General features: G+C 50.9%; 1 protein-coding gene across 1 annotated transcript in view; it reads left to right on the top strand.

Moving 5' to 3' along the window:
- Window positions 1–18,083, top strand: part of Jph3 (junctophilin 3) — a 60,866-nt gene that overhangs the window by 3,759 nt on the left and 39,024 nt on the right. The window lies entirely within an intron of this gene.

Here is an 18,083-nt window from a genome sequence, read left to right as displayed (position 1 = left end):
AGTTCATGGTATGCAGAGGACATAATGTTAACAACTCTTAGGAGATCCATCAGGCAGGCAGGACTGAAGAGGTGGCCATGCAGGTGAGAGTCGGAGGTGACAGGTGACACTTACTGTGTCACCAGCGCAGCAGGTCTTGGGAAGAGGTGGGATTCTAAGTTAGCTTTTCTTTGCTTCCTGTCCCTATAAACTCTGTTTGTGAACTGCCTGCTGTCTTCTCCTCCACGTCCACTTTCCCCACACCCCTGGGTGCAGGTAGATGCATGCTGTAGTAGCCATTGCTGCCATCCCATCGAGGTCCGGGGACCTCCTTACTTCTGAAGATAAACAAGGTTTCCTCTGGATGTCTTGGACCAAAAAGTCACCCCCTCCCAGATAAGCTCTCCCACACTCTGAGAGATGAGTCACCGTACGCCCCGGCCTCCCCACTCCCCATACGAGCAGGTCCCGTTCACCGGCCCAGATTCCACAGCCCACACACATCACACACACCCACAGTCAGAACTCAGATCCACCCAGGCGCCTGCGCACACATGCGCGCACAATACACCTGCCACCCGCGGATCTTCCACCCTGTCCCCCGAAGCAGCCTCGTGTACCTCTTGGCTTTGTTTGCTCCTCCATAGCTGAGGGCCAGAATCCCTGACACTCTGTACACACACGCACACACACACACACACTCACACACACACACACACACACACACACACACACACACACAGAGTTCTGAAGAGAAGCTGGTGCAGCTGTTTCCATTTCAAACGCAAGCCTCTGGCATTACTGCCCCTTGTGAAGGGAAACTGATATCCGACAACATACACTGTGTTTTTCTTTTAGTCAGCACCAGGGTTTGAACATAGGGCCTTGCCATTCCGGCTAGACACTGCCATCAAGTTACATCACTAACCCTCTTATTTTACTTAAAATGTGTGTGTGTGTGTGCGCGTATGCAAAACATATCTATATATTTATATATATAGATATTAGATAAGGTCTTGCTAAGTTGTTTAGGATGGCCTTAAACTGGTGATCCTCCTACCTCAGTTTCTTTTTTTTAAAAACAATTTATATCATGTTCATTGGTGTCAGAGCCCCCTGGAAATGGAGTTACAGACAGTTGTGAGCCACCATGTAGTTGCTGGGGATTGAACCCGGGTCTTCTAGGAAGAGCAGCCACTAAGCCATCTCTCTATCCCCAGCCTCAGTTTCTTGAGTGCTACCATGCCTGGCTACTTAAACTACCTTTCCTGCTTGGCTGTGAGGAAAGCTTTGGGTATCTTTGTTTTCATTTAAATCCAGGACCTGGGTTAAGGGTACAGTCCTACCAGCCCATCTATACAGATACTGCGTCCGGAGAAGCTTGGCTCTGAACGGAACACACCCCCTGAGGTAGAACATGAAAGCATCCTCCGGTCCCTCTTCACCATCAGGTGAAAGGAGACAGAGCAAATGACTAGTTCTTTGAACCAGTTATAGCTGAGAAAAAGAGAGTTAGTGAGAGTGTTCCCTCCCCCACCTCAGCCTCAACTGCTGACACTGGGGACGTGAGAGAGCATCACGCAGTGTGGAGTTCTGGGTGTTAACGTCACTGACCCTCTGTGAGAACCTGGCCTATCTCTGGAAGAGATACTTTTAGCGTCAGTCAGTCCTCCTCAGCACCCTAGGACTCCACAATTTTCAGTGTAACTGGTGGATTGTGCTTACAGATGTCCTCCACAGTAGCCCCCTCCCACGCTAGCCACGGAGGACACAACACTGTATAGAACTCTGGTCTCTTTGTCAGAGTTACCGTGTTTTGTTTCTTCTGAGAAGGGATTTACTGAGTAGCCCAGGCTAGCCCAATATTAGCCCAGGCTGAGCCCAACATTAGCCCAGGCTGAGCCCAACATTAGCCCAGGCTGAGCTAGACTTACAGAAATTCTTCTGCTTCTGCCTCCCAAGTAGAAAACCCTCTTGTTTAATGCTTACCAGGTTTTAAATTTAACATTATTGTGTGTGTTTGTCAAGTATGAACAAGTATGGGTGTATACATGCCTCAAGATAGGTCTAGAGGCCAGAGAACACCCTCCTTGGGTCTGACAGAATAAGCACAAATCACAGGCTTGTCAGCAGGCATGTTTGTTTTCCCACTGAGCCTGCTCTGTCCCGGGTTTCCATTTGAGCTGCGTGGCTCCTGGAAAAGGTTCTTTCAGGACCTTGGAGAGCGCCTCTGCTCTCAGAGCGTGCAGATGCACAACTGAGCAGGTGACTTTCTCAGGCCACACCCAGTGGGCTCAAGAGGAAACTCAAGTGTGCTCTGTGCCTTGTAAGTGTGGGTCGACCTTTCTGTCCACTGTCCATGGTCCGGCTGCTGTTTTGTCTCACCCTGTGCTACACTCCGCTCTTCTTCTAGTGCTGTCGGGGTGAGTCTGGGTGAGGCTTCAGACAGACTGGCTACCCTACGCGCAGTCCAAGGCTTCCTTCCTCCCATTTTAAGTTGCGTGCTGTGTTCATGGAATGTGGCTGGGTGCAGAAGGCAGATGGAAGAATGGCCCTGTCTGTGGTGGCCAGTGAGAGAGAGAGAGCATCTTGTGCTTTCTCTTTAGATCGGCCTTAATGGATTAATCACCTAGAGCAGTCCTGTCCACCCTACTGGACTCTGGCCACATGCAACCATTTGCATTTAAATCTAATTAAATGCAGTGCAATTGAGGAGTCAGCTCCTTGGTGCAATTGCCACACCTCAAGTGCTCTGTGGTCCATGGAGCAGTGGCAGCTGTGGTGGACAGCACAGACAGGGATTGTCACTGTCACTGTAGAAAAGCTTATAGGACATGGAGTGTGCCCCTGCAGGAAGGGATGTCGCTGGTGGCCAGGGACTAAGGGTTGCCAGCATATGTGGCATTCACTCAGTGGTCAGTCACTGGACTTGACGTTTAATTTCCTTCACCCTTATTCCTGATGCCCATTTCCTTCTGACAGTTGGAGTGTCCACGTAGAAACATCACTGTTAGATGAATGTCTTTGGCCAGCCTTACCTTGGGCCTCTGTCTACCATATCCGTTACAGTATTTTGTTCCTGGCTTGGACAACTGGCATTTGAGTCAAGGAAGATGGCGGCACTTGGTGAATGAATAACAGTGTTAATGCCCTAAGAGTGAGATGCACATGTGTCCGGAGATGGTTCTGGACCTCTGATGAGCAAGCTCTCTTTCCTTGAAGAGTGCTGGAAAGAGCCGTGTGTGGCCCTCTCCCTGCCTGTGTGAGAACCACCTCTCTGCGGCTGCTCTCCTCTGCTGGAAGCAGCTGGTTGTCCGGAGCCTCTCACGGAGATCCTGCTGTGTCCAGGCCACAATGCAGCGATGCAGCGCGCAGCGACAAGGCCTGCCTTGTAGTCGGCTGGATTTGTTGGCTGGGCTTGGCTGTGTGGAGGGCGTGGTTTGTAGGAACAGAGGAGACTGGATAAAAGAAAGACTAGAGACAAGAAATAGGGTGATGGGACCCCCTGTAAAAGCAAGCTGTCTAGACACAGATGCAAAACACAGAATATAATTTTGGGTCTGGTCCTACCAGAGTTTAGGGATACTGAAGGGAAGTGCCACAGGTCAGAGTTCCACGTGCATCCTGAGGGAGCAGCAGAAACCTCCCAGGGCAGAAAGGTCCCAGCTGTGCTTGGAAGACCCCATACACATGGCCTCCACATGCCTCATCTCCCACCTACTCCCCAAGTTCCTGCCTTCATGAGACTCTTATGCTCCTCCCTCTACCTGAGTTCCCCAGACTCCAGTGGGGCACTGACCTCCTCCTGCTCAGCAGGTGCCCTTCCCAACAATGGCACAGGTAGTCACCTAAACCAGGAAGGGACTGGAAGGTGCAAAAATGCTATCCTGAGAACCAGGACCTGGTGCTGGCCAGCCAAGCAGGGGCCTCCTCTTTGAGGCCAGCAATGTGCAGAAAGCACCCAGAAGGCGTGTCTGAACACACATGGTTAGCCTTCTTGAACTTCTGGGCTGGGACATCACTCAGAGCATAGACAGGGCTCAGGCAAGGCTGGTGCCAGTCCAGGGAGTGCCCTGTGAACCACAGCTTGGCCAGGTGCCTCCCAGCCCTGCTGCATACTAGAATCATTATGTATGATCCCTGACCTGTGAGACAGCCTGTGTGTCCTCGAGGTGACCTGTGTCATGATGCGCTCACATCTCAGCTGAGCACCGAGTCTGTCTGGAGCGCTTTGTGGGACACCGTTGCTCAGACCCTGGGATGCTTCATGGGTTACCCAGGTGAGGCTGGTACCTGCATCCTGGGAAGCCCTTTTGGTCCAGACCCAAGAGTCCATCCTTCCCTGATGGATTTCAGACTTGGGGAGTGGCATCCCAGGCTGGTGTTTGAGAAAAGCAGGTAGCCCCAGGATGCTTATGGGGGACAGAGCTGTTAAACTCTGGGTCTGTGCTTCAGAAAGGAGTGGAGGTGCCTCCATTAACACAAGCAAAGTATACTGGACAGTCCCAAGCACAGTGGCCATGGTTTGGTCTCTGCCACCATCTGCAGGTGGCCTTTACTGTGGCTGCGCTGGCTAATTTTGATCATAGACTTGATTGGATTAGGAACAGCTCAGGGCATCGGGGAGGCCAGCTTTGGGCGTGCCTGTGAGAACATTTTCACAGAGGGTTAGTGGAGGAGGAGAGAAGACCCCCTGAGTGTGGGGCCATCATCTCATGACCTCCTGCTCACAGGTCTGTGACCGGATGCACTGCCTCACCCAAAGTGGGGCAGAGCTGATGCTCACAGCCCAGAGCCCCCAAAACTATAAGAATCCATAGACATACTATTCCCTTTGTGGTGAATATTTGAATATGCTTGGCCCAGGGAGTGGCACCATTTGGAGGTGTGACCCTGTTGGAGTAGGTGTGGCCTTGTTAGAGTAGGTGTAGCCATGTTGGAGTGGGTGTGGTCTTGTTAGAATGGGTGTGGCCTTGTTGGAGTGGGTGTGGCCTTGTTGGAGTATGTGTATCACTGTGGGCATGGACTTTAAGACCCTCATCCTAGCTGCCTGGAAGCCAGTCTTCTCCTAGCTGCCTTCCGATGAAGATATAGAACTCTCAGCTACTCCTGCACCATGCCCGCCTGGATACTGCCATGCTTCCAGCCTTGGTGATCACAGACTGAACCTCTGAACCTATAAGCCAGCCCCAATGTTGCCCTGATAAGAGTTGCCTTGGTCATGGTGTCTGTTCACAGCAGAAAAACCCTAACTAAGACACCTTCAAAGCAGTTAGAAAAGCAAGGGCCATGGGGTTGGTCTGGACCCAACAGGTTTTCACACTACCTTCACCATCCCCTGGCTTCCTGAGGGAGGATCATAGGAGCTGTAGCTATAGGGTCAGCTTAGCAGAGGCATGCTGGTCTCTGGTAGGGTTTTGCCCTGTAAACACTGAGTCCCTTGACAAAACCATTCACTCTCTGGCAGAAAACATGCAGGCCTCTGCAGACTTGCGGTACTGTGTATCCTTCTAGGTGTTCACAGAACCCCAGAGAGGAACCCTGTGCTCACCACAATGGCTGGCCTGGCTCTCATGGGTCTTACCTTGCACAGTGAGAACAGAGATGGGGAGATGGCCAGAGCCAGGAAATCCCTCCAGGATAGTAAGTCTGAAAATAGGGAGTAGGGACTGAAGTCATGTTCCCACTCTTAACATCTGTCGCCTCCGCCGGGCACCCCACTCCTTCCCCACAGCACAGGGTGCTCAGCATCTTTCTTGGGCTTGTCCCTGGCCCCCAGCTCAGCAGTGCGGTCTTGAGTGTTCCTGACTTGGGTTGCATCAGCAACATTCTGGAAGCTTCCCAGGCCCTCGCTGCTTAGCCTTGAGGTAGGGAAAGCAGGAAACCCTCCACCTCATTTTGCAAATGAGCAACAGATGCTCCAGTAAGCTGTGGGGGTTGGGAAGACTGGGCCAGGGACATAGCCTTGCCCATTTGGGGGGAGTCTGAACAGGCTGCTTGTACTATATGGAGAACCCCTCTACACACTGCTCTCCTGCGTGCTGCCCCTGGGAGGGGGGAGTGGGCATTTCAGGAAGAGCTCTGGTCAGCTTTCCTAGGAAGAGTTGCTGTCATGGTTTGACTATGCTTGGCCCAGGGAGTGGCACCATTTGGAGGTGTGGCCTTGTTGGAGTGGGTGTGTCACTGTGGGTGTGGGGTTTAAGACCCTCATCCTAGCTGCCTGGAAGCCAGTATTCTGCTAGCACCCTTCAGATGAAAATGTAGAACTCTCAGCTCCTCCTATACCATGCCTGCCTGGATGCTGCCATGCTCCAACCTTGATGATGATGGATTGAACCTCTGAATCTGTAAGCCAGCCCCAATTAAATGTTGTCCTTGTAAGAGTTGCTTTGGTCACAGTGTCTGTTCACAGCAGTAAAACCCTAACTAAGATAGTTAGCAACACAGAGGAGGCTGGGGAGTGCCAGGTGAAGCTCCTCGAGGCAGGCAGGCTGGCTAGTTTTCAACTCTAACTGGAGTCACCTGAGAAGAGGGACCCTCAATTGAAGAACTGCCTCTGTCGGGCTATCTTTTGGGCAAGATCTTCTCAATTAATGATTGATGTAGGAGGGCCCAGCCCATTGTGGGTGGTGCCACCCCGGGCAGGTGGTCCTGGGTGCTATGAGAATGCAGACAGAACAAGCCATGTAGAGCAAGCCAGTGAACACTATTCCACCTCTGTGGGTGCTGCTTGAGTTCCTGCCCTGAACTCCCTCCACGATAGATGTGGCAGAAAAATGTAAGCCGTATGAATCCTTCCCTTTCCCAAGTTGCTCTTGGTCAGTGTATTAGACCAGTAACTAATGGGAAACCATGAGAGTCGGTGTCACGGCCCCTCAGGCACGCTCAGAGACTGGCGGGTGGTGGGCTTGCACCCCGAGAGGCAGAAAATGGCATTTGGTAACACTTTTGGTAATAACTTTATTGAGCTATAATTCACGTAAAAATTTGTTCTCTTCAGCGAACAAGGTCGCGTTTTTAGTGTGTTCACAGCTGGGGTCTCCCCACTAGTCTAACTGTTTTTCCTCTTTTTTTGTCTGTGTGCGCGCACACAGTGGTGCATGCGCATCACAGTCAAAGCAAACTGCAGGGGCTCCTCCTTATACCATCTTGTTCCATACGAGACAGAGTCTCTCACTGGGCTGGACCTCGCTGGCTAGGCTGAATGGCCCAAGATTTTAGAGATCAGCCTGTCTGTGCCACTCCAGGGGGATAACAAGTAGGTCCCTCCATGCCTGGCTCATTTGCTTGGGATCTGGGGACTGAAACCTCTGGCTGTTGTTCTTCCACCATCTGGACTCTGACAACTGAACAGGGTCTCTCTGTGACTCAGGCTGCCCTGCCTCACCCTCCCAAGTTCTGGGATCACAGATCTGCACCACCAGCCTATCTGGAACACTTTCTAGCTCTGTGACTCTCTTCATGCCTGGTGACCGTTAGTTAGCTTGCTTCATGTTCCCAGGCTTGCCTACTTTGGACATTGCACGTGCACATGTGAGATCAGGTGTGTGTCCCTATGTGAGTGGCCCCTCACTGAGTATGGTGTTCTCATTCCTTGGTACCCATTCTTCATTCCTTTTTTCTGTCCAAGTAGTACTCCACTGTTTGGTGACCACGTGTTCCTTTCTTGGGCTTTTGCACTGGTCCCACCTTCTGGATGCAGTGAGCAGTTCTGCTGTGACTCTGTGTGATTGTATATTTCCAGTTCTCTCAGGGTTTCCAGGAGTGGATTCTCAGGGTCCTCTGGGCTGAGGAACCAGCTGACCGTTTGTGCGCTGTCTCTGATTCCTGCTTGCCATGTGGTGAGGGCTTCATTACCCCATCCTCACCCCCAGGCTCACCCCCACCTGATACTGCTGCCCTTCTGAATGCAGCCATCTTGGCCCATGTGTCTTTCTGTGGTTATGTTCATGCGTCCTTCGGTGCTGGGTGTTGGTGTCTCTTCATGTCCTGTGTGTGCTCCTGATGATGTCTGACCTCTGTACTGCCTGTTTAGATTTTGCCCGTTTTTAAACCCCATTACTTTTTATTATTATTCGATTCTAGGGCTTTCTGTAGATGATGAGTATCCAAGAGTGCTGGTTGGAAAGGAGGTTAACCACCAGAGATCTCCTCAGGGTCAGCTTCTTTCTCCCAGAGATCCCAGCACTGTGCCGGGTAGGCACACAGTGAGTGTTCAGCTGGCTCACTGCTTACAGTCTTTGTCAGGGTCTGTGGTTCTCATCAGAGCCCATGACACACAACCAGCTGGCTCTGGGGATGGGTACACAGAGCCCAGGACGGTTTGGCTATTAGTCTCTCTAGCATAGCCCATGTTGATTCTTTGTTTGGTGTTGGTGTTGGTGGAGACAGGGTGGTGTCTGTAACCCAGAGAAGGTCATCTGGGGGAGTAACTTTGGATGGAGAGTCTGGGTGGCAGAAACGGGGCTGGTGGGAGGGGCTACTGGGTCTCCTAGCCTGCAGCAGGAGCCTGTGGCACCTCAGGGAGTGTTTGATGGCTCACTTGCTAGGAGAACCAAAGCAACCCAGGCTCCTGCCTGGCCAGCTCTGTGCAGGGCCCGAGTGACTGCACCATGTTGGGGACCATGGGTTTAGCTATGTATCTCAGAGAAAATGCAGCAAACGAACCACAGGCAGGGGTTTATTGGACTGGAGTGGGCTTCAGTAACACCGACAGAACCATGAGGTAGCTTGTAGCATCAAGTCCTGTTAGGTGAAGGAGCAAGAAAAAGAGATGCATAAACCCTGGGGAGTTATCAGCCAGTTAGGGAACAGGCGATAGGAGGACGGGGGAAAGAAGACACAGATGTAGAGGTGGGTTCTCGGAGTTAGATGACCCAGGTCCTCCTGTTAGGACCCCACTTTGACTTTCTCCCTCCACACTGTATTTTCTGGTGAATCTATGGTTGAGAGCCTGGTAATACCTCCGCCTGCTGTGGAGGAGCATGACAGAGGTTTGGAGATGAAGATGTGGACCACAGTATCACAGACTGCCGGTAGAGCCTCGGAACCCTCGGGCTGTGAGCTGGGTGCTCCACAGTTTCATGGCATTGCTGCCTGCCTCAGTTTCCAGCCCCTGAAAGAGCTCATCAGTACTGTCAGTGCTCCCTGCAAACTGGCTCCTCCAGCACCAGGGAGTGTAGCCAGCTGTCCACAGGGCCATCTCCAGCCCTAACCCCAGGAGGTGGTGGCCTGAATCTCTAAAGAGTTCCATCTGCTCAATCCTGGGTGTGGCTGGAGACCTGGGGAGATGGGTAATACTGAGGTAGGATGAGGTAGGGAAACTAAGCTAGTCTCTAAGGGGCAGCCCTGGGATGGGTTTGTGGCTTCTGCAAGTCAGAAGCTGGTAGGCTTAGGCCTGGTGGTACAGCCCCATGTCCCACCCTGACCTACCCCAAGCTTTTCTCCTTCCTATCTGTCTCTGAGAGGTGACCAACCCTCCTAAAGCCACAAAGGTCCCTCCCTAGAAAACCCCAGAACTCCCCTGGCCCCTGTCTTGCAGACACCCCCCCCCCCACGGGTGAAGATTTGGGCTTGTTCCTGGAGTAAGGGTGCGTTGTAAAGAAGAACTTGGGCTTCGGGGGGCAGGTGTTGGGGGAGTCCCTAAGCTAGTGGGGTTCACTGTCTGAAAGAGAGACAGCTCTCTAGAGAGGGCTGTGGGGAACAGGACTGTGATTGGTTGGGAAACATGTGTTCTTTGTCTTTACTGGAGAGAGATGGTTGGTGTTTGTGGGTGGCACAGTGACCTCATTTTTTGCTCTCTCCTAATCTTGGGGTGACATTGTCTACATTTGACACTCTAGATGTCAGTTCACATCTAGAAAGACATTGATGGGGGTGGGGGGCAGGAGGCAAGCTAGCACAGGCTCTTAGATGGCCAGTTGATCTCTCTTGCAAATGGGGTTAGGGTTGCCTCAGGCTTATACTCTGCCCTCTCCCATCTCCTTCTTTCCTCAGCCCCTTCCAGGGGTCCTCAGGGTCTCTGTGCCCCAGTTTCATAACTGAGGGAAGCTTCTAGAAAGTCCACCTGTTTCCTTCTCTCATCATGGCTGAGTCTGAGCTCAGCTGTCCATTAGAACACTCAATCCCTCATACCTCTCAGACAGTAACCAGCAGCTACTGTGCCTGGGGACGTCTGGGCTGGGCTGCCAGAGAGCCAGGCATTCTTCTAACTTCCCTCATTAGAGCTGCCCTGCCCCTCAGCTCCTCCACATGTCTGTCCTTCTCCCAGGCTGGTGTCTGTAATGGCTGCAGGGACAGCTGTAGGGTACAGCCTCTGCTGTCCTTGACTCTGGACCTCCTTGGCTGGCCATTGCAATATCCGGCAGGGTGGGTGTGAGGCTGATCCCCAACTTCACAGCCAGGTCAGGCCACCTGTGCAATGCCGTGCAGGGTTGTTTGTGTCTCCTGGGACTGGACGTGCCATCTCCATGAGGGATTGCCACAGACTTGGCTTCAAGTCGAGACCTGAGAAAACAGGGTAAGTCCCAGAACAGGGGTTGAGTAGCTGTGAATATGTGAGAACAGGAAATCTCTGTTTAGTCCCACTTCCAGGGTAGATGGGGGATTTTAATGGCCGGCAGAAGGGGCAGGACCCCTCCACCCATGGTCAGGGCAAAAGAAGGCTGTTGCTGATTCCTCAAACTCGGTGAAGCCCACTCGAGGCCCAGCATCCTTCTGGCTGCAGATGGAACAAGTTTTCCCTGACCCACAGCTTGAAAGCAAAACAAACAAAAAACTAAGTTTGGGGCTGGAGAGATGGCTCGATGGTTAAAAGCGCTTGCTCTCGCAGAGAATCCAGATTCGGTTCCCAGCACCCACCCTGCAGCTCATGACCATTTGTAACTCCAGTGCCAGAGGCTCTGACATCCTTCTTCTCTGGTTTCCATGGGCACCAGGTACACACATGGTGCACATAAGTACATGCAGGTAAGACTCCCATATGCATGAAGGAATCTAAAAAAACAAAAAAACAAACCCCTCAGTTTTATCCACATAAAATTTACATGGTACACAGTACATTTATTTAAAGTGTTCTTCAGTTTAGTGGTTTCTAGAATGTTCTCAGAGTCATAAGCCATCAGCACAGGCAATAGTCCAGCAGTTGTACCATCTCAGGAAGAAACTTTGTAGCTAACAGTCCTTCACCGAACCCTCTGTGATTCAGTCTCGGCCCTGGCAGCCATCCTCTCTCTGTCTTGTGGATGTGCCCAAGCTGGGGTGGCTTTTAAGCAGCTGGTTTCTGTCACTTAACTTCCATGTGTCCAGGGCTCATCCATGTGGTAGCAGGTGTCAGATTGTTGTTTTGTTTCACATCTGAGTAATATTTTGTTACCAAGATAGACCTCACCATCTTTGTCCTTCAGTGGTGGATACTTGGGTTGTTTTTATCTTTGGTCTGTTGTGGGCATCATTGTTATGAACATGCACAGCGAACGTTCAGGTACAAGACGTGTATGCATTGGGCTTTCTTTTCTCGTGGGTTAGGTCATCAGGTGTGGTGGTTTACTTCCTGAACAGCTGAGGTTACTCAAGTATATATAGAGAGAAGCCTTGGGGATTCCTGTCTCTGATTGGCCACCGTGTGTTTGGGTTTGTGGGGGGGGGGGCAGCATACCATGGTGGGGAACACCATTTGCCTTACAGAGGACAATGTGGAGAAGAGGCAGCCATAGAACCTATTAAAGTCTTCAAGGGCACACGTCCCAGGCCTTAAAGAGTCTGCCCTTTCCCTATAGCTCCCTGCTATGGATCTGACCTTTAACACCTGGCCCCAATCCAGACCGTGGCTCATCACAGGGTGACTTGAGGTTGAACTATTAGAGGAGTCTCACCAGTCGCATCTTGCTCAACTTCTATGAGGGTTCTGGAAGCCGAGCCCTCATCAGGACTCCCTATGTTTGGAAGTTGTGAGGTGCTGGGTTACCAAGCATGCGGTAAGGAAACCCAGAGTGAGTGCTGAGCTTCCCCCTTCTGTCATCCCTCCATGCCCTGCAGCCCAGCCCTCGAGCCATGCCAGCTGCCCACTGAGAGTCCCTGGATCCTGGGTGCTGAGTGTCACAGCCTGCCAGGCACAGAGTGAGCATAGACAAGGCCACTGAGGGCCAGGGCTCCATCCCTGAGGTTCTGAGCTGCCCGCATCCCATCAGAGAGAGGGAAACTGAGGAAGACTGAAAAGGATGCAGGGGCACCTGGAGCTCTGGGGTCCCCCACAGGGACACGCAGAGACCCCTGAAACCTCCATGGGGACACACACAGAGACCCCTGAAACCTCCATGGGGACACACAGAGACCTCTGAAACCTCCATGGGGACACATAGAGACCCTGGGGACCTCCACGGGGACACATAGAGACTCTGGGGACCTCCATGGGGACACACTGTACTTCTCTAAACCTGAAACTTCTGTGAAAATCCTGTTAGTAATTGTACTAGGACAATGAAAAGCATCTCCATGCCACTCCAGTGCAGTAGTCAGTGAGGAAAAAAGTGCCACCGTGGCCACCAGGGTGTAGCCTGTCATTCATATGGCTAACTGCACCTCAGGCATGTCCTCCCCAGGCTGAAGTGGGCCACACAGGTGATTTCTCAAGCACACTTCCCCCATGCTGTTTGTGGGACCTCTCATTCAGGCAGCATGGGGGTGAAGTTGGGCTTGTGTTCGAGGCTCCACTGGGCTCCAGTTTTGCCCTGGACCCTCCTCCTGACTCAGGGCTTCTTATGCAGGCACGAGGCACGTGTCCTTCAAACCGGCCCCCTTCCTGCTCCCTCCATATGCTGTCTGACTCTTCCCTGGTGCTCCCTTTTCCTCGGGCCAGCCTTCCCTGCTCTTCCTGTCCCTAATCCCTTCTGAGATGGCATGTACCCCAGCTTATGAAGACTGTAAGAACTGACCCAGGACAGTGCCATGAGTTCAGGCAAGCCGTGACACCCAGGTATGCCACAGTCCTCAGCTAGACACCACATTCCTTCAGAGGTTGACCTCTGTCTTTCTAAGTATGTGGTTGGTGTCAAATCTTCAACATCCTACCTCAGAAGAGAGCTTCAGACTCTGCCCTGCCCTTCTCTTCCCACCTCCTTTCCCCTCCCACTCCTCCTCTCCTCTCCCCATCCCTGGCCATCCCAGCATTATAGCACAGCTTAAAAGCTGAATCCACACTCAGTCTCTTCCATCCTTGCAACTGGAAACTTCATTACTGCTGAGCCAAGCAATGTTCCCCATTGTACATTTCCCATGCACAGTCTGACCGAGCAATCGACTCTGTTTTAATTGCATTATTTTATTTAAATCATTGGTCGGTTTCCCCCGACCCTTCAGATGACCAATAAGAAAAGCTCTCAACACAGCTTCTTCCCCAAACCTCAGAGTCTTCGTGTATAACCACACACATCCAAGCCTGTTCACAGGTTGGTCCCTGCTCCCAGTCATCCTGGAGCATCCCGCTAGGGTTCCCGTTTGATCACTGTGTCTGCCTCCTCCTTAGGTTCCTCCCTCGTTTTCGTGGATCCCCCTTCTGCAGTAGCTCTCTGAGAAAGGATGCCCAGAAGATCAGATTTCTGTGGCTTGATCACTTGATGGGCATGTTGGTATTTAATGAAAATAGAAAGTGATTTTTGTTCAGAATTTGTGCCATGTGGGGACATAGTTTCACACCAGAGAAACTCTGCAGTTGTAGTCTTTTGTCCTTCTGTCTGTTGGACAGTGTATCCTGGACTTGTGTCTTCTGTCTGTTGGACAATGTATCCTTTGTCTTGTTTTCAAAGCAGGATTTCTCTGTATAGCCTTGGCTGTCCTAGAACAACTTATTTAGACCAGGCTGTCCTTGAACTCAGAGATCCACTCTGCTATCCAAGCACTTGAGTTAAAGGTGTGTGCTGACACCACCCGGCCAGGCACAGTGTATCTTGTATGCTCTGCTTCTGTGTCTTTCTGGAAGCTCTCTGCTGCCATGACCTCCCCTTCACCATGCAGGGATGTGGGTCCTCAGGAAGCCCAGACCCTTCATGCTCTGGGAGAACGGTCATCTCTGCATTTGATCTCTTCCTTTTGTGTTTTCCTGGAACTTCATCTTGGGGCTTTGGTTCCTGCCCCATTCACTGTCTTGCTTACTTCTTTTCCAACTTAATCGTGTTCTTAAAGTGTGCGTATCCACACCGTTCTGTCCTGGGTTGGAAGGTTCAGGGTTCAGACTTCTCTGAGGTCTGAATGTGATTCAATCCATAGTTAACGCCAGCAGCCGTAGCTCTCCAGAGTCACACAGGCTATAGAATGCCACTTCATGGCTGGCGGATACAGGAGGGTGTGGTCATTCTCATAGCTTTTTCTGAGGAAAACTTTCCAAGGACCTTGTGATAACCTTCTTTGTGGCAGAGTAGTTTAGTTCTAGGGATGTATGTCCTAAGGACAAAGTTTGGTATTATGTACGAATATCAGCCATTATATGTGTGTGTATGTATGTATATAGATATGTGTGTATGTACATATATACACACACATATGTATGTATATATATGTGTGTGTATGTATATATATTATATGTATATATATATACATATATATGTGTGTATGTATATACATATATGTGTGTGTATATAAAAATGTGTGTGTGTATATATATACATATACATATATATGTGTGTGTGTATGTGTATGTGTATGTAATCAGCCAAATAGGCTGATGGTTTAATTCAGTGTGTATCATGTGCTTGGTATGTGCAAGGCCCTAGATTTGGTCCTTAGCACCAAAAATAAATAATATGAAGTAAACCAAAAAATGACGTAGGTCAGACCTGGTGGTGATTTCTGTGATAGAAGACATCCATGCAGCAGACTGTTATACAACCTTTATTAATAGTGGAAAGAGGTCTACTGCAAAGGAAAGAAGGTTCTAGAACATGGTGTAACCGAATGTGTTATGCTAGGCTCAAAGAAGCTTCCTGTTCTGCCTACGTCCCTAGACACTGGGATGCTCTTCCGGTGGTAGGAATCACCCGTCTCCTCTGAAATCCTGACTCCGTGGTCAGAGTCGGGGCCCCGGAGTATTGCATTTCTCGTCTGGAATCCATCCTCAGGGACAACACTGCTGTGGCCACTGTGGCCACTTGAGAGGCCTGCCTGGCACCACCCCCCACTGTGACAGTGCCCTGGTGTCTTCTTTACTCTGAGAGGCACAGACTCACTGTTTTCCCCCAACCCGGAAAGGTTGGGAAAATCACTTCTTGGCTGAAGCCGACAAATCACAGCTTGAGCCCTCGGTGCCACACACAAGCTGGCCAAGACAGCTCACATCCCGGTCTTCCCGGCAGCCTAGAGCATCCCACTGCGGGCAGAGGGCTGCAGGGCAGCAGGCTTCCTGTCCCAAATGGATGAGGATGCTACAGACCAGGTTGCAGGCCCTTGCAGGGTTGACTGCAGGAGGGATGTTCACATAGCCTGGTCCTCGGGCTCCTCCACTCCTGAGGGGGTGCCTACCCCAGCCTCAGACCAATGTCTTCCACCCTTTGTAGTAATGGCTTAAAGTGCTGGATCCTGGGACAGCTGCTTTCCCTGTAGGCTCCCAGCCCCCAGCTGGCTTTGAGGATACATTATAACCGTCTTGCCTCCAGGTGAAGTGGATTCCATGATGCTCTCTCTGTAGAATCCTCTGCACCCTGCCTCTCCTCTGTGACCCCACCCTGTGTGTGGCGTGCGAGTTTTCTTTCCTTTCTTTCTCTTCTGTTTGTCTCGTGATCGTGATCGAGTCTTACTTTACAGCTAAGTTGGCCTCAAAAGTGTGATCATCCTCCTGCCTCAGCCTCCAAGGACTGGGACTGCAGGCACGAGCCGTCACGCCTGATTTTTTTCTTTCTGCGTAATACTGGGGATGGATCCCAGACCTTCATATGTGCTAAGCATGTGTTCTGTCACTGGACTGGGCTATAAGCCACCAGTTATGCTTTACCAAGGAAGCCACAGCTCTAAGCAGATTTGCCCAAAGCTCTCAGCAGATGGGTACTTTATGCACATCCGTCCTCTGCCAAGAGCCACACATCAATAGAGAGCTAGGTGCCTGCAGTGTGGTGTTGGTGCCTGGGTATTCAGGGATCTGGTACTATTCTGGGTCAGTGCAGCGTGTGGTTGGTTGGTCCAAATGGCTTGTGTGTGGCTGGGGAGAGACGTGAGCTGCATTGACCTGGAGGAGCTGGCTGGGTGCAGTTTGATGAAGGAGACACTCTGTGATACAGAAGCCAGGACCACTGGCTTTCCAGAGAAGGTATATGGGAGTAATGACAGGGTGTGGACCCTAGGTGGCACTATGTGCCTCATACCTGCCAGTGGATTGTGTTTATCTCTGAGGTCTGTAAATGAGGAAGGGGGCCAGGTGACAGAGTAAGGAGTGGGGTCGGGGTAGGGAAGAGTAGGGGGGTAGAGGAGGCAGCTGCTGTGAACTCCCAGACATTTCACATCTGAGAAGAAAGATCCTGGGCTGCTGTGTCTTTTTTTTTTTTTTTTTTTAGATTTATTTATTTATTATATGTAAGTACACTGTAGCTGTCTTCAGACACTCCAGAAGAGGGAGTCAGATCTTGTTACGGATGGTTGTGAGCCACCATGTGGTTGCTGGGATTTGAACTCCTGACCTTCGGAAGAGCAATCGGGTGCTCTTACCCCTTAACACATCCACTGCAGCAGACTGGAAGGTCACTTCCCAGTGTGACGAGCTAGCTCTTCTGCTGGATCCAGACTAGGTCTACACCATGAGGACAACTGGCCAGTTCTGCAGATAGGGAAGCTGAAGGGGTCCAGAAACTTGCCTTCAGTCATAGACTGATATCTGAGAGAGGTGGAGGCGGGGTTCTGAATGTCTCCTTGCTGGTTTTAGTGCCTTTATAACGTCTTGGGGCTGAGGAGATGACTCAGACAGTACAGTGCCTGCCACACAAGCGTGAGGACCTAAGGCCAACCCCAGTACCCATGTACAAAGCAAGGTGTATGGTGCTTGTTATAATCTCAGCACTGAGGGGTGGAGACAGAAGGGTCCCTGGTGCTTGCTGGCTAATCAGTCTTCTGAATTGGTGAGCTCCGGGTTTAGTGAGAGACCCTTGTCTGAAAAATAAATAAATTTTAAAAAATAAAAAAAGAGCCGGGTGTGGTGGCGCACGCCTTTAATCCCAGCACTCGGGAGGCAGAGGCAGGCGGATTTCTGAGTTCGAGGCCAGCCTGGTCTACAAAGTGAGTTCCAGGACAGCCAGGGCTATACAGAGAAACCCTGTCTCGAAAAACCAAAAAAAAAAAATAATAAAAAAATAAATAAATAAAAAAAGAAGAATGTCTGGAGAGAGTGGTTAAGAGTGAATTCTGTTCTTCCAAAGGATCCAACTTCAGTTCCCATCACCCCCACCAGGTGGCTCACAACCTCCTGTAACTCCAATTCTGGGGGACCTGCTGCCCTCTTCTGGCTTCTGAAGGCATTGCATGCATGTGGTGCACAGTTGTAGATGCAGGGAAACATACATAAAATGAAAGTGAAAATTAGATCTTAACAAAGTGGAGAACAGGTGTGGAGGAAAACAGCCATCACCAACTCACTTCTGCACAGGTGTGCATACCTGCACACACCCACAGATATCCACACGCGCATGCATACAGTTTGCACATTTTTTACATTACAGTTTTAACCGCTTTTTCCTGTTTGACTGTGTTGCCCAGGTTAGCTCCAGTTTTCTGGGCTCAGGTGATCCTTCTGCCTCAGCCTCCAAGGGCCATTGTATCATGGCACTTTTTACCATGATTTTCGGTGGTATTGAACATGTTACCATCTATACTATACTAGAAAGAACATCTCCATCACCCAGAATGGAAGTATGCCCCCCAATGAGAGGCACAAGCTATGCATTCCTGTCCCAGTCCCTAGGGCTTCACCCCTACATGGAACTGAGGGGGAAAGTGAGCTGGCTGCTTTTCTGTGGTGTCGAGGCTGTGTCCTGGTACACTGACATCCTCCTCCTTCTTGTCTGATTTTCCACATCATGGCTTTCTCACAAGGCTGATGATGGTTAACACAGGGTTATTTTGGACCTCTGTGG

The sequence above is a fragment of the Mus caroli genome, unplaced genomic scaffold (genome assembly GCF_978045245.1).
Source record: "Mus caroli unplaced genomic scaffold, Mus_caroli_1 scaffold_10, whole genome shotgun sequence".
NCBI lineage: Eukaryota > Metazoa > Chordata > Mammalia > Rodentia > Muridae > Mus > Mus caroli.
Note: the sequence above shows the minus strand (reverse complement) of the source record. Positions and strands in the feature narration are given on the sequence as shown.